This window comes from Grammomys surdaster, unplaced genomic scaffold (genome assembly GCF_004785775.1).
Source record: "Grammomys surdaster isolate TR1022 unplaced genomic scaffold, NIH_TR_1.0 371, whole genome shotgun sequence".
Classification (NCBI taxonomy): Eukaryota; Metazoa; Chordata; class Mammalia; order Rodentia; family Muridae; genus Grammomys; species Grammomys surdaster.
Genome location: NW_021604790.1, coordinates 6,437,001 through 6,453,197, shown reverse-complemented (window position 1 = coordinate 6,453,197; position 16,197 = coordinate 6,437,001). Strand labels below are relative to the sequence as shown.

The 16,197-nt window shown below is 45.7% G+C and overlaps 1 protein-coding gene across 2 annotated transcripts in view; it reads left to right on the top strand.

Moving 5' to 3' along the window:
• Positions 1-16,197, top strand: part of Tex2 (testis expressed 2) — a 109,738-nt gene that overhangs the window by 48,587 nt on the left and 44,954 nt on the right. The window lies entirely within an intron of this gene.

Here is a 16,197-nt window from a genome sequence, read left to right as displayed (position 1 = left end):
AGGAAAAGCATGCCTGCTTAGATGTCTAGACCCACAAGTGACATCTTGCATCCTTCTATACTCTGCTGGGTGAGTTTATTTACACAGGCCTCTAAAGTGAAAGGGCCTTGTCCCAGCAGCTTCTACCTCAACGGAGCAGACTTCCTAGCTGTAGTCACATGCAGATTGTCTGGCTTCCGCCGGGTTCTGTGTGCTTCATGAAGGCATAGGTTGGGTTCATCAGTTCATCCTCGTATCCTGAGTACCTCCAATACCACCAATAACAAACAATAGAATGTGCGGTAGGCATGTGATAAGCAATTGTTGGATGAGTGCTTGGGCCCATGCTTGAGTAAGAGTTTAGCCAGTGGATCAGTATTCGTTCCCTTTTCTGTTCCTGAGACTGAATATGTGACGGGGCAACCAAAGGGAGGAAGGATTTGTTGGGGTTCACAGTTGTGGGGTGCTGTCCATCATGGAGAGGAAGTGACTGGTTTGCTGGTTTGGTTTGGTCCATGGTAGTGGGAGCATGTGATCATGCAGCAGCACACAAGAAACAGGACATGTGCTAGAAGTGGGTGGGGCCAGGATGTAAGTGGCAAGCTGGCTCCAAAGGCCTACACCAGCCAGCTAAGCCCAAGTCCTCCTGCTCCTATGCCTGTGATGTGATACAGGAGCCAGACACTGGTTTCTTTATAAAACAGGCCTGTTGCCATGGTTTGGTCAGTCTGCTCCTGCTGAAATGCAGGTTGAAATGGAATTTTCAGTGTGGCTGTGTTGAGATGATTAGAAGTTGGGCATGGTGGCAGATGCCTGTAATCCCAGCACTTGAAGCCCTAGGGAGGTGTAGGCAAGTGGCTATCTGAGTTCTAGGCCAGCCTGGTCTATAGAGCAAGTTCCAGGACAGCCAGGGCTAAAGATCATTCTAAATACATAAAGGCCAGTTTAGAATACATGGGGTCCTATAGTTCATAGCTGTAACTCCATCACTTGAGAGGCAGAAAGATAGGACCATCACAAGTTCAAGGCCAACCTGGGCTATGTAGAGAGTTTTAGGCCAATCTAGACAAATAGCAGAACCTTGTCTCAAAGAGGGGAAGAAGGTAATTGGATCATGAGCACTTCATCCTCATGATAGAATGAATGTAGCTTTTGTAAGAGTGGGTTAGTTATCAGGAGAGCAAATTGCTCTAAAGCCAGCAGATACTGCCCCTTTTGTCTCTCGAGCAGATGTCTTTCTTCTTCATGACCCTGCCTCCCTTTCTCCCTTACTCCTGGGTGGAGCAATACACCCTTCCCCACCCTGGAAGCCGAAGAGGTGTGACACCCCATCTTGGACTTTACCTCTGCAACTAAATAAATTTATTCTTTAAAAAGTGCCCTGGTTCAGCCACCTGTTACCCCTGATGCTTAGGAGGCTAAGGGTAGAGAATTCCATTTCAAGGACTACATGGGCTACAAAGTGAATTCGAGGTCAATCTTGATAACTTAGTGAGAAAAAGACCTGTATGCCAGAGGGTCCTAGGTTCAACCTCCAATACCACCAATAAAAAACAATAGAATAAATAAATAAATAAATTATACAGATTGAATATCTTGTTAATAGCAGTCGAAACAGACTAAGGCATCTGTGAACCTGTGTCTGGTGAGTAGAAATATCTACTTTTGAATATGGATTAGCTGGCTTGCATTCTTTTCCATGTATGTGATACTAATTAGCTTCTGTAGAGAATGAAGTGATGCAAATCTTGAGCACAAATATGAAAACTTAAAACACTCCCCAAACCTCCCAGTAGGTCAAAATACCTGCCATTAAGCTCTCTAACACAGATGTTAGTCCCTAGACAGCCAGGGATGGCAAACCTCTTGACATTGCAAAAGGACTTTGTCATCTACAATTGTGTTTGAGCCACACTCAGAGCTATCCTGGGGCGCTAGGTTGGACACACCTATAAGCCACCTCCATCTGTGAACCATGAACCAGCTGAACTGGAGTTGGGTTGCTTAAGACTGTTTTAGCACTTGAGAGCCTGACGCATGAGGATACAAGTTCAAGGCCAGCTTGAGCTACCTCGGGAAACTCTGTCTCAACAAAAAATTAACAGACTATTGGAGTAAAACAGATTCTTTTAAGCTTCTGGTCATGGAGATTGTCACTGATGGTAGGAAGTGAGTTAGGAAATGTGTAGAGCCTTTGTAGGACAGGGTGTAGCTCCAGTATTGGCCCTGTGAGCAATTTAGGAACATAACAGTCTCTCTTCTCTGTGATTTCACTTTGTGAGAAGGGAGTGAAAAGGAAAGATGGCCTGTGTTTTCTCTAGGTAAATTTTGAGTCATATATACACTGTTGACATTTATATTCAAGCAAGATGCTGAAGGGCCAGTGAGCTGGGTTAGTATGTAAGATCACGTGCTGCCAAACCTGGCAATTTGGAGTCCACATGGCGGAGGGGGAGGGGGAGAACCAGCCCCTGCAAGTTGTCTTCTGACTTACATGTGTACCTGGTTCTCCACATACATGTATACACATACACACAATAAATAAACATGTTTAGACACAGAACATGGTGCTGTAACAGTGAATATGGAGTCACTAATCCAAAAGACCAGTCTGCAGCCATGTTGTAGTAGCTATTGTCAGAGACTACTGTGTCTGTGTAGGACCATGATACACCACTATTAACTCTTAGCCCAACTGATCATCAGCCATACTGACTGGAGCACAAGCATTCCTGTGCCTTTGTGGGACCCATGAATTGACACTAAGGCTGCAGGACTCCTGGGACCAGAGCACGCTTGTTTTAAAGTGTGGGAATCAGGCAAATGAGAAGCAGCCAGGAGGAGCAAGGCTGCCTCTGGCACCCAGCCCAGTGACACATAAGTGTGAAGTCAAGAGCCTGACCAACCATGAAACCTGGTGGGCTGGGTAAGGTAGCTCTAGGCAACTTCCTGTGTGCCACAGCTCCAAGAACATCACAGTGCAGATCCCCTCTTGTGCATATGCTTCTGCAGTGGCCAGCTAGATGTCCTGGACGGGAAGCCCTAGTGATGAGATCAGGACCTGGAAGCCTAAGGCCGACAGCCTTTAGGATGGGTACCGAGCCTTTCTAACCAAACGTGATGCTCTCCTCTGAGCATGCCCTGTCACTTGGCCAGGAGCGCGTTTCACTCAGCTCCACCCATGTGCCAACTTTCCCACTTTTTTATAATGAAGAACTTCCTCAAGATTCCGTAAGGTTCTTGGGTTTATGCTTGAGCGTGACTCAGATGCAGTCTGAGTTATGTGTAAGAGCAAGTTCTCATCTGATATAAATTACCAACATGCAGAGCCATGGGATGTCGCTTCCAGAGTGAAAAATCTGTCTAGAAGCTTGGCTAAAATTACATTCATGCCTTTGCAGAGATTAATGAAGAGGACTTTTGGAAAACATTTCTTTGGGAAAGTTAGATATGATAAAAGGGACAGATCATTTTAATAATTGTGTTCTCTAAAATATAGGCTTGGGTTGTGATATATAAAAGAATAATTTTTAGCCATGAAGAGTGGTTCATACCTGTAAGCCCCACAGTCATGAGGCAGGAGAATCAGGAGTTCAGGGCCAGCTTCAAGGCCAGCCTGGGCTATTTTAAACCCTATATCAAAAACAAAAATCAAATCATAACAACAAACACCAAGAGTAATTTTGAAGCCAGACATGGTGATGCCAGCACCTGGGAGACCCAGGGAAGAAGGTCTTGAGCTAGAAGCCAAGATGGTCTCAAAAACTCAAAAGCTGACAAGAGAGAGATGGCTCAGGGTTAAGAGCTCTTCCTGCTCTTCTAGAGGTCATGTGTTCAGTTCCCAGCACCCACATCAGACTCCAAGAGTCACCTGGAACTCCAAGAGATCTGACATGCTTTTCTGGCCTCTGTGTACACCTGCACACATGTAGTGCGCACACATGCACACACACACACACACACACACACACATACACACAATTTTAAGGGAAGTCAGGTAAGGTGCTTAGTGCAGAGGCCTCACATATAAGCATGCTCTTTGTGTTGTAAAGTTGGTTAAAGGGAACTGTGTGCAATATTCTTTCTGAATTCTACAGAATCAACGTGGTTTATGATGACAGGTGATACCAATATTTGATTTTTGGACTTTTACTTTTTAACTTTTATTACAAAAGCAAGCATATCTGGAAGTAAAGAGACATTAATATAGTGATCCCTTCCCATGTACCCAGAACCCACTGACAGTAATGCTTTCTTTTTTTTCCCTCCCTCCCTCCCTCCCTCCCTCCCTCCCTCCCTCCCTCCTTCCCTTCTTCCTTTCTTTCCTTTCCTCCTTCATTTCCTTCCTTCCAACAGTCCATCTTGGTTGGCTTTTTAACTAACTCACTGTGGCCTGACCTCGGGTCCACACAGATTCTCATGCTTCTGCCTCCAGAGTGCTGAGATTAAGTGCGTCACTACCACACCCAGGCTCTTGCCAATTTTTAGCTCACTAGTTTACCTTGTGACTGGCTGTTATTCTGGTCCAACACATTGCATCCTAAAAATTCTTGAGTTCTGGATGTTATCCTAAGAGCATCCTCTTCGCTTTTGTTCTGGGTATCATCTGTGGTGTGATGAAAAGAGGCTGTGGGTGTTAGGGGCCAAGGACTTCTCAAATTGTGTGATCTGAATAGTAAGACATTTACCATAAAAAACGCCACCTGAGTTTTCACCTCCAAGTTGATATTTAATGTATAAGAAAAATACAATCTGGGCATGGTGTTAGAGGTTGAAATTTTAGTACGTGGGAAGCTGAGGAAGGAATACCACAAGTTCAAAACAAGATATGAATCCATAGTTAGTAGCAGGCCAGCCTGGACTAAGAGTGAGACCCTGTCTAAAATGAACCCTGTCCTCTTCCCTTCAGAAGTGAAGAATCCTTTGTAGACTAAAGTAGAAACTTCTAGTTTCTTTGGAAAGTTAGATATGTCAAATGATGTTTTGCTGAGGCACACAGGTGAAAGGATGTTTTGATATAGCAAATATGAACGGACCCTTGAGGATGGAGTATAAGTATGGCCCCCAGACAGTGGGAGACGAGCACTGAGCACTGGTTTGGTTTGTTCCACCTCACTATTCTTCGCTAACAACACACATGTATTGGTTCACCTTACATAGCATGTTGAGCTCCACTTGTGGTAATGCTGACATTGAGAGAAACGCCTCAAAAACTGCTCACGAGGTTCCTATGGCAGCTTCCTCTTCCTCAGCCTCAGGCCAGTTGGCGAGCCTTTTGGTTTCTTCAGTATTGAACTACAGCTGCTGGTTCGTGCCTGGTGTCAGTCTGCCAAAAGGACTGGACTGTAGCTGCTGGTTTATGTGTGGTGTCTGCCTGCCTAGAGGACTGGTCTGCAGCTGCTGACTTGTATTTGGTGTTTGCTATGGGACTGAATTGCTGTCAAAGAAGATCGAGCTCACTCCCAAAGCACTGTTGCTGAACAGGTTCACTTCCCCCATATCCTAATAACTTTTCTCTTCCACTACCTCTGCTGGGTAGCGGGCTAGAGGAGAGATTGAACCCTTATTAAAAGTAGGTTGCAAAAAATTTATGCCTACAGTAGACTCATCTTACTGTATAGTCATTAGCCTTTCAGGACAAGTTTGCTGTAACCCAAAGTGATTGCAGGGCACATGCACATGAGTATGCGTGTGTGGTGTGTGTGTTAAGTGTGTGTGTGTGTTTAGTGCAAGTATCGTATGTGTGTTCAGTGTGTGAGTGTGTGTGTTGAGTATGCGTGTATTAAGCATGAGTGTGTGTTCAGTGTACATATATGTGTGTATTCAGTGAGTGAGTGTGTGCTGTGTGAGTGTGTTGAGTGTATGTATATGTATTGTGCACACATGCTTGCAGGTGTGTGCAGTGTTGGAGGCCAGGCCACTGTACTTAGCTCACTGCTTTTGTAGCTTCTCTCGGTGTTGTCCAACAGGTTGCTGGTGATACTATCAAGAAGAAAATATTAGCTTTTAGTTTTTATCTGTATTTTTGCTCTTTCTAGGCAAAAAAGTGACTAAGTTTTGTGATAGTTGACATATAGATGGTCATATATATATGTGTGTGTGTGTGTGTGTGTGTGTGTGTGTGTGTGTGTATACACACACACACATACAGACCTTTGGCCATAAACATCAGAAATTATCTATTTGATCTTGAAATGCAGACTTGTATCCATTATCACTAACAGTAAGCGTCACTCCGAGAGCATATATGGTGCCTTAGGTTGTCAGCTGGAGACAGGATGAGGAGGGGCAGGGGGCTCTCTCAGTCGGTAAAGCACTTACTTCACAAGCCTGATGACCCCAGATCTGCAGAACCCAGGTAAAGGTGTGAGGGGAGAATGGACTCAGGCTGTACACGCACACACACACACACACACACACACACACACACACACACGCACGATATGATCTGATATTTATTATGTATGAACATAATAAAAGCAAAATTAGAAAGATAGCATGGCAATATCGTAAAAATTGACAAAAAGGCTAGTTGTGTCCTCTCTTGCAGAGCTTCTGTTATTTATCGTGTGACTTAAAGGTAAAGGTATATAGGGTTGATAGGTAATCAAACATTGCTTGACTGACAGGACAGGCAATCTGGGAAGCTTGGGGCTACTTGTTTGCTGATCTATTATTAACAAGCCAGTGTTGAAGTTATATGACCTGATGTTTATTATGTATGAATATAAATAGGGCCTTGGTTATCTCGGTGGTTCATCTGAGATCATTTAATTTGTCCTCCTAATTTTAGAGTTGCTTATCTTCTACACTAGTGCCCTCTGCCAGTGCACTCTAATTTAAACTGCATCACCATTGAAAACTCACCTGTGCTTGAGAGATGTTCCTGAGGAGGATAAAAGGCCAGATAAAAGTCATGTCCCACAGTTTGTGGCTCAGCTATGACTCCAGTGACCCAGCGGTGGGCTGTGAAGGTGACCTTGAAGCAGTCAGGGAGGATTTGGACAGTACTGTTGCTGTCCCTTCCGCTAATGGACCGCTCCTCTTCCTTTGGAGTGTCTTTGGGTAGCATGTATTTTAAATATTGGCTGTCTGCTTGAGGCTGTCATTCATAATATGCATTTTGTGTCTGCAGGTTTGCTTTGTCTTTTCTTGGGTGAAGTTAAGTTTGTGCCAGAGTTCTTCCTTGTCTTCTAGCCTAGGATCTTCGATGCTCTGTTACTAGGTGACTCTGGTTCCCAGGCATCAATATATCAAAAGGGGCTAAGTCAGTAAGTGCGAAGTCCTGTTGTGTGGCATTTGTGGGCAAATGAAATTCAGCCAGCTGTGCGGACATTTCAGAGGTGAGTGTCAGCAGCCCGGCCTTCAGCCGCTTTTCTCTGGGAAAAAGACAAATGAAGATAGATGAAGGGATAAGCAGGGATCTGAATGACAGACAAGTCCACGTGCCAGGGCAGCCATGGGGTAAATAAAAGCTTGCTGCAGAGTTACTGCTGTCAGCCCAGGCGCTACACCGAAGACTGATCGCTTCCTGGGGCCAGAGGACCAACTCTGTCCTCTGGCCAGCTCAGCATCCAGCTGAGCACAGGGCACTGGCCTTGAACTCCTCCCTGGCGCTGTGATTGGGACACAATGGTAGCTCCTCCAGACTTTATTATTTTGCAAAAGGTTAATTGTAGCTTTTAATCTTTCCCAGGATTAAATGGGCCTCTTTATAGATTGTGGTTTGTACTTCCAGCCAAACCTGGCTTCTGAGTCCAGCAGAGAATTGAAGAGAAACCCTTGACCTTTTCTAAACATTGTCCCAGGTCCAGACTGCAGGCCAGACAGCTGCCGCCTGTGACTGGTCATTGTTCCAGTAGCATGCACAGTCTCCATTTAAACAGTTCCAGGTTCAGAAAGAAGCAAGGCTGCATGACATCTCAGTAGTGTATATGAAATGACAGCAGGAGGCCCTTGGAGTACGACACTCACTGTGTGTGTCTCTTCATGCCCACTCCCATGCTTGTAACAAAACCAAGCTGGAGAAATACCTCACTCACTAAGTTTACAGTTAAAAATGTTAGAACAGTGCACAGGGGACAGTGGGGAGGGGGGCAGCACATGGGCCATGCTGCTCTGAGCACTGTGTATCTGACTGTTCAAGTCTAGAGATTTCACATGCAGCCTCTCCCAGGGTGTCAGTCAAATACCAGGAGAATTTGGGTCGGCTCATGGTAGGAAAAGGTGATTAGGTTTGTGCATGGAAACTGAGTTTCGAGGGCGGTGGTGGTGCACGCCTTTAATCCCAGCACTTGGGAGGCAGAGACAGGTGGATTTCTGAGTTTGAGGCCAGCCTGGTCTACAGAGTGAGTTCCAGGACAGCCAGGGCTACACAGAGAAACCCTGTCTCGAAAAACCAAACCTCCCCCCACCAAAAAAAAAATGAGTTTCGCAAGGGAGACCTGGTTTGAAGTATTGTGGTGTGTGGCGTCTCAGAGGCAGACTCGGGGGTCAGGCTGAGTTGATTCTGACCAGCGTCTTGGTCTGAGCCCAGGCTTGTCTGCCCCAGGTCTCCGTGTACTATGGCCCCCGCAGCAGTTCCTGTCGCTCCAGGATTCTTATTTTCTTACTCTGCAGTGGTGGAGTCTCCTCCTTGCAAGTAATAGTTGAGCTTGTTCCTTTGTGGGTCTCCTGGAGTGCAGCAGAACTTATGGGCTGGGAGTCTGGGTTGGAGCAGCCTGCTCGGCTCTGAGTTGTAAGGATTTCATTTAACCTGAGTTTCTGAGTCTGTTTTCTAAGTCTGGCTTCATTCATATGCTCAGACAAGAGACATTGCTGGTACTGAGATGTGCCTTGTTCTTCCTGCTCTGTGGAGTTGGCCGTTTAGTAAAAGCAATCAAAAGAGAACAGAGAAGGCGTCAGCTTTGCCTTGACCTGAAGGGTGGCAAGGCACTGCCCAGACTATCTGGCAGTGTCATGGGGCTATGGTTGGAAGCCACACCTCAGTCAGCTAGATCTGAGGCCAAGTCTCAGCTGTACCAGTCTCCGTCAAGAGGCAGGTCGTTCACCCGGTTTTGAGCTTTGTTTCAAATGTGGTTGTAGGAAATTGGTGAGGATGAGCCACGTGGTACACATGACACGACAAGAGTCTAGGTACCAGGTGGTGCTGTGGGTAGCGATTAGTATCTTCAAACTGTGCTTACGACGTTCATTCTTACTGTATGAATTATGCTCCCGAGTTCTGTCAGCATGGAGAAATGTGGTTTATACATAGAGTATGAGTTGGGGTAAGGAAAGCAGGAAGCTAGGCTGAGCCCTTTTACAGGATGGAAAAGTGGGGGTCCGAGGACTGAGCAGCACCTGCGTTGTAACTAGCAGGTGTTGGAAGTCTTGCTGACACTCTGGGCGACCAGGGCGTTTTTTTCACAGTCTTACACAGAATTAAATATGAGCTCATAGGGTCTCCTAAAGCTAACAGTAGTTGTCCACAAGTGTGTGTGCCATTGAGTCTTAATCCTGGTGGTGTGTTTGTTGTTGGGAAGCCGTGGACTTTAGCCTCAACTACATCTGTTGAGCATAATTAAAGGAAGAAAACATTTCAGAAAGGGGGAGATCTGAAGATGAAAGGGAAGAAAAAAAGAGGAGGCTGGGCATCTGGGGAGATGAGGGTGAGGGATGCTGGCCTTGGTCAGACTGGACAGACCTTGGAGCAGGCTGTACCCAGGGAAGTCATGGCTGGGCTCCTTGCCTCTGCCACTAGAGTGGGAAGGTTTTATGGTTTGAGCTGTGTAGTTCAGCCTTCAACTCCTTTCCTTTTCATTCCTCTGGATCAGGTTGCCCTGGTATTTGTTGAGAACACAGAGTGTGACCTGTATCTGTCAGAGCTGTCAACAGAGGCTAACTGCTTACTCATCCCTGAACTTTGGTCCTGCTGGGTGGAGCCAGAGCCAGGGAGGGGCCTGCTCCTCAGGCTCCTGGGCTGAGTTCCTGCTCTGTGGCAAACCAGCTCCTGGAAGCTTTATGGGGAAGGTTGGCTTTATTTACCAGGAGCTTTGTTTACCATATTACACAGGAACAGACCTAGAAAGAGAGCTGACCTGCAAGTCCTTAGAGGGCACAGGGTAATGGCGGCACTCCTGACCTGTGCACAGAGCTGGTGCTGAGCCCAGGTCTTACACCTTTGAGGTGTTGTCTTATTTCCAAATCTGAAAAGCAAAGAAATAAGGTAAAAACCTAATAGCAGTTTCCCCACAGATGAGTGTGTACTTAAAGAGAGGAATACATTTGGAGAAGCCTCTACTCAGTGACCGCAGTGGGGTTGTGTTTGAAGCCACATAGAATTGTTGTCGATAAGCAGAGTACAGCAGCGTATGTATCGGAACTTGGCAGTGCAGATCTGTAAACACCAGAGAGGTGGAGGTGGGGAGGTCTTGAGTTAGAGGCCAGATTGGCGTACATAATAATTCTCTCAAGACACAAATGAAAGAAGAAACCTGTCACCAAAATCTGGCATGCAAAATCTAACAGGAGTTTACAGGCCTTTAATCCCAGCACACTCAGGAGGCAGAAGCAGGAGAAGTTCTGTGAGTTCAAGGGCAGTCTGGGTTACAGGGTGAGTTCCAGGACAGCCAGGGCTATACAGAAAAACCTTGTTTCAACCCTTACCCTCAGAAAAAAAGAAAAGAAAGAAATTACTTTTCCACCTGCTGAGTTGGGAGGAGGTGGAGACTCTTGTGTTCCAGATGTAGTCTCCCTCACTGTGTTTGCATCCAGTTGTGACAAGCCTGCGTGTCTCAGGGTGGTGGAGGCTTTTGTGCTCAGCACCAAGTCAGCCTAATTGTGGTCAGTGCCAACAAGCAGCTAGGGGAGTGGAGGGGAAACCCCAGCTGTACAGTGGCTAAGGACTGTGGCACGGAATCTCAGGCCAAGGATGTCATCAGAAGTACTTCAAGTGCAAGAATTGAATACAATTTTGGCTGATTAACAAAAGAGAAATTATAGAGGGAATGTTCTCTGGGCATAATTAAGCTGGAAGTCAGTAACAGATCTTAAATTCTCATGAAACATACTTCTTTTTTTCTCGAAACATACTTCTAAATAGCTTGTGGAAGGGTAATTAGAAAATATTTCCAATCGAATGAGATAAGAAATCCAGCATGTAACAAAGTTCATCGAATGTAGGATTTAGAAGGAAACTTAGCAGTAGTAGAAGTTTGTGTCCAAACAGAGAAGCTTTTGAGAAAAGTTCAAAGTACTGCCAGGGCCGAAAAAAGGCTGTCACCACAGACTCTCCAGACACTGAAGAGAGGAGAGAGGGGCACAGACTCCTGCAGTATGGGTGTGAGGCCCAGACTGAGACACTCTAGCCCATGTAAGAACAGCAAGATGTGGCTGCCAGTCTAGCCCCAGGGTGGGGAAAAGACCCTGTGTCAGAGGAAAGAGCTGGGAGTGATGGACAGGCAGTGAGCATCTTCTGATATTTATACGACTGTACAACCTGACCTGAACTCGGGCAAACCCACTTACACGTGCACAAACCCAAAGGTTACAGTCAAATACCACAAAGTTGAGAACTTAGCTGAAATCAGTTCTTCAAAATACCCCTTGGTTTAATAGTGCTTAAGAACAAATAAGGCTGGGCGGTGGTGGCGCACGCCTTTAATCCCAGCACTTGGGAGGCAGGCAGATCTCTGAGTTCGAGAGTTCGAGGCCAGCCTGGTCTACAGAGTGAGTTCCAGGTTAGCCAGGGCTACACACAGAGAAACCCTGTCTTGAAAAAACAAAAAAAACAAAAAAAAAAAATTCTTTTTTTTTTTTTTTTAAAGGTTTTTCAAGACAGGGTTTCTCTGTTTAGCCCTGGCTGTCCTGGAACTCACTCTGTAGACCGGGCTGGCCTCGAACTCAGAAATCCACCTGCCTCTGCCTCCCAAGTGCTGGGATTAAACGCGTGCGCCACCACTGCCCGGCACAAATAAATTCTTAAGTATACCTCTCAGTGATAGTGCACTGAGATATCTTTCCATCCCCAGCCTAACTCACTTTATGATGCTTATTAATACCAAAAGATATTATATGAAAACTAGATTATTTACCACCATAAATTTAGAAAAACATTAGCAAATTGAACAATATATAAAAAGGATTTGGGGTTCAGGGTAAACCTTCGGTAACTCTGGATCCTATCCTCAACACACACACACACACACACACACACACACACACACACACACGCCAGTCAGTGTTGGCACACACACCTTTAATCCCCATACTCAGGAGGCAAAGGTAGGTGGATGAGTTTAAGGCCAGCCTTGTCTACAAGTTGAGTTCCAGAACAGCCAGGACCACGCAGAGAAACCCTGTCTCTAAACAAACAAATAAAAGATGGGATGGTGGAGATGGCTCTGTAAGTAGGATTCTTGCAGCACAAACAGGAGGACCCTTATCTCTCCCACCTGTGTTAAAAAGTACTTGTCATGGGAAGTATATTTCTACAGCTCAGTACTGGGGGCCAGAGACGGACAGATCCTGTCTATATGCCATTCTAGATGAACAGCAGATTCCAGGTTCAATGAGAGACAGTGTCTCAAAAGTGTAAGGTGAAGAAGTGGCTTAAGACTAGACACATCCCAATCTTACACTCACTCAGGAACGAAAAAAGGAAGGAGGGCTAGAAAGATGGCTCAGCAGTTAAGAGACTCTTCCAGAGGTCCTGAGTTCAATTCCCAGCAACTACATGGTGGCTCACAACCATCTGTAATAGGATGCAATGCCCTTCTCTGATGTATCTGAGGAGAGCGACAGTGTACTCACATTCATAAAATAAATAAATCTTAAAAAAAAAAGAAAGAAGGAAGGAAGGAAAAACAGACAGACAATGTCTGTTTGGTTTGGTTTTTCAAGACAGGGTTTCTCTGTGTAACAGAGCCCTGGCTGTTCTGCAATTCACCTTTCTGGCCTCACAGAGATCTGCCTGTCTCTGCCCTGCCTCCTGAGTGCTGGAATTAATGGCATGCATACTTCTCTGCCTGGTTTAAGAGTTTATTTTAATGGTAAATTAATGTTGATGGTAGTGAAACCATCTGGCGTGTGATCTTGTTCTAGAGCCCCTCCTGGCCACCTTTGAAACTGTAAGGTGCGCTGCACTCGCCGCCACCACAAGAGCCCTAGAGTTCAGAATGAGGGATCTGTTGAAAGATCAAAATTTTTTGTTAGCCTAGAAATGCGGTGCCGTTTCGCTTACCAATTCCGAATATTGTACACTTTTCTTTGAGCATTGAGTTCTTAGCACTGTAGTCTAGATGGGCCTTCAGCTCAAGCAGCTCTCTTGCCTTAAGAGGCCTGAGTGCCGAGATAGACAGCTGCAACCACCAAACCAGAAAACTAATGTTCTTGGATGTTGAGAACAACAAAAATCCTCTGGGATGACAAATCAGTGGTAGACCACATGAAGCCTTGACACTAGGGCGTGGCCTCAGTCTGCAGCACCCAGCTTCTATCTGATACTCCTAACACTGATGTTCTTGGAAGACCGTTCTTTTCAAGGGTCTCTGGTAAACCACTGCAGCCAGATAGATCAGATAGGAGGGAAAGGCTTCTGATTGCACGTCAGAGGTCACACCAGTTGAACCCTGCTTTCATCACACTACCCAAGCAGTGTCATCTATGAATGCTTTACACTTGGCACAGTCATCTCCACCCCAGCTGATGCTCTGACAGTTGATCTGCTTCCGTCCTTACGAGTTGGAGATTACCTCTGCTTCTCGGATGGATCATTGCTGGCTCATTTTCAGATGCTAGACTATCACCCTTCCCATGAGCACTGTTCATCCAGTAACTGGGTGGGTGCATGCTGCTCGTGGTCAGTAACTCAGAGAGAGGCTGGAATCCTCCCAGCTCATGCAGGACAAGTCTCCCGAGTAGTAAGTCGTTCCTAAGTCTTCCCCCAACACAGATCGGTATGTGAGACCATGTACTGACTGGAGCTGCCTTTTTGTGGTGATGTCTCTTATTCATATTCGAGTGGGCTGATGGGATAAATTCCCCACTTTTTGGTGGGGACCCTTTAGTCATGAATTTTACCCTTTCCTCTGCTTTAGTTCATAACTTTTTCTTAGGTGCTGGGGTAGAACCCAGGGCCTTGTGCATGCTAGACAAGTGCTCTACTGCTGAGATACCTCCAGCTCCTAAACCCCTTTAAAATCTTCGTGTCCACTCCTAGGGCTGGAGAGATGGCTCAGTGGCTAGCAGCACTTGTTTTTGCAAAGGACCTGGTTTGGTTCCCAGTACTCACATAGGAGTTCACAACCATTTTCAGGGCCTCCTTTTGACCTTCCTGGGCACCAGACATGCAAATGACACACACATGTGCAGGCATGACATCATACATGTTAAAATAAAACTTAAAACCTTTAAAAAAAAACCCTTTGTCATCGATCCCAGCCTATCCTAGCGTTTTCCTTAGCATGTAGGTTTGGTGTACATCGTGATGATGGATGGACAATGAAGGGGGTTCTAAGGAGGCCTCATTCTCAGAGGCTCAGGTCAACACTGGTGAGAGACTCAAATATTTACCATAGAAATGTCATTCCCCAGTCTAGGTGTTTCAGGTACTTGCCTTCCCGTTACAAAGTGAGCAATTTAACATTCCTTATGGAGCTTTTAAGAGGTCTCAATGATTCACAAAATCTGAGAACATTCTTTATGGCAGGCAAAGGGTTAAGTGATAACACTGATTGCATTAGTAGATTATTACATTAGTATAGTCTGTTTGCTGTTGTGTTGTTTTGTTAGCATATATTAGCATATATTATCATACAAAATGAAGGGTTTTATTGTTTTCATGTGTATGTATGATGTATTTGATTATATTGTATGCCTTCTGTGTTCTGTTTGTGTGCGTCAGCATGTATAAATGTTATTTTTGAGGCCCATGTGTAAGACTGGACCTAGTGACAGGCCTGTAATTGCCACTACTCAGGAGGCCAAGGCCAGAGGGTCAAAAGTTCAAGGTTAGCTCTGAGCAACATAGTAAGACCCTGTCTCCAAAGAAAGGGGGTCTGGGGCCCTGGGAAAGTGGCTTAGTGGAGAAGAGCAGTTGCTGTTCTCCAGAGGACCAGAGTTCAGTTCTCAGCACCAATAGGATCTGATGCCTTTTTCTGGTCTCTGGAAGCACACACATACACGTGCACATACTTAAACAGATAGACACACTTACATGAAAGTAAAACAAATCAAGGCTGGAGAAATGGCTTGGCAGTTAACATTTATTGTTCCTGAAGAGAACCCAGGTTTGGTTCCCAGCACCTACATTGTGGTGCACAACCATCCTTAACTCCAGTTCCAGGAGATTTGACTCCCTTTCCTTACCTCCTTGGGCACAAGGCATGTACATGGTACAGACAGACAGACAGACAGACAGATGGGTGTAGGCAAAATACTCATACTCATGGTTTTTCGAGACGGGTTTCTCTGTGTAGCCCTGGCTGTCCTGGAACTCACTCTGTAGACCAGGCTGGCCTCGAACTCAGAAATCCGCCTGCCTCTGCCTCTCAAATGCTGGGATTAAAGGTGTGCGCCACCACTGCCTGGCTAAAATAAGTCTTTAAAACTTAAAAAACAAATCAAAACCAAGCCACTGTATGAATATATTTGTACCGATTTGAGGATGGGTCAGTCTTTGGCTCACAGCTGTACCCATTTAAATTACATAATAACTGAGATGTGTTCACTGTGCCTGTTTCTCATCTGCTTTTCACTATATGATTTCCATGAGGTACGTGTTACATCTCATTGAAATAGGCCAGTAAGTCTTCCGAGTCTTGGATGAGTGGTAACGGGAATAAATGTGATCTGTCAAGGATTGTTTGCAAAGTAGACTGAAGTCCGCAGAAGCTTGGCTAACTTAGAAAGTTAGACCGGTGCTGGTAAATGGCTTGGTGGGTGCTTGCTGCCAAGCTGGATAACTCGAGTTCACTCCTGAGTCCCACACGGTAGGAGGCCTGCCTTCCCCTGCAGGTTGTCTTCTGGCCTCCACAGGCACACTGCAGCCTGAGTGTAACAAACATTCAGCACGAATGTAATAAACAGGCCCCACATATGTGATAAACAAACAAATGCATCAACGTAATCTAAAAACAGCAGTAGGCCAGGAGCCAGGCATGGTGACACATACCAGTAACCACAGCACTCAGGCTGTGGGGCAGGAAGAGCACAAGTTCGAGGCTAGCCTGGGCTACA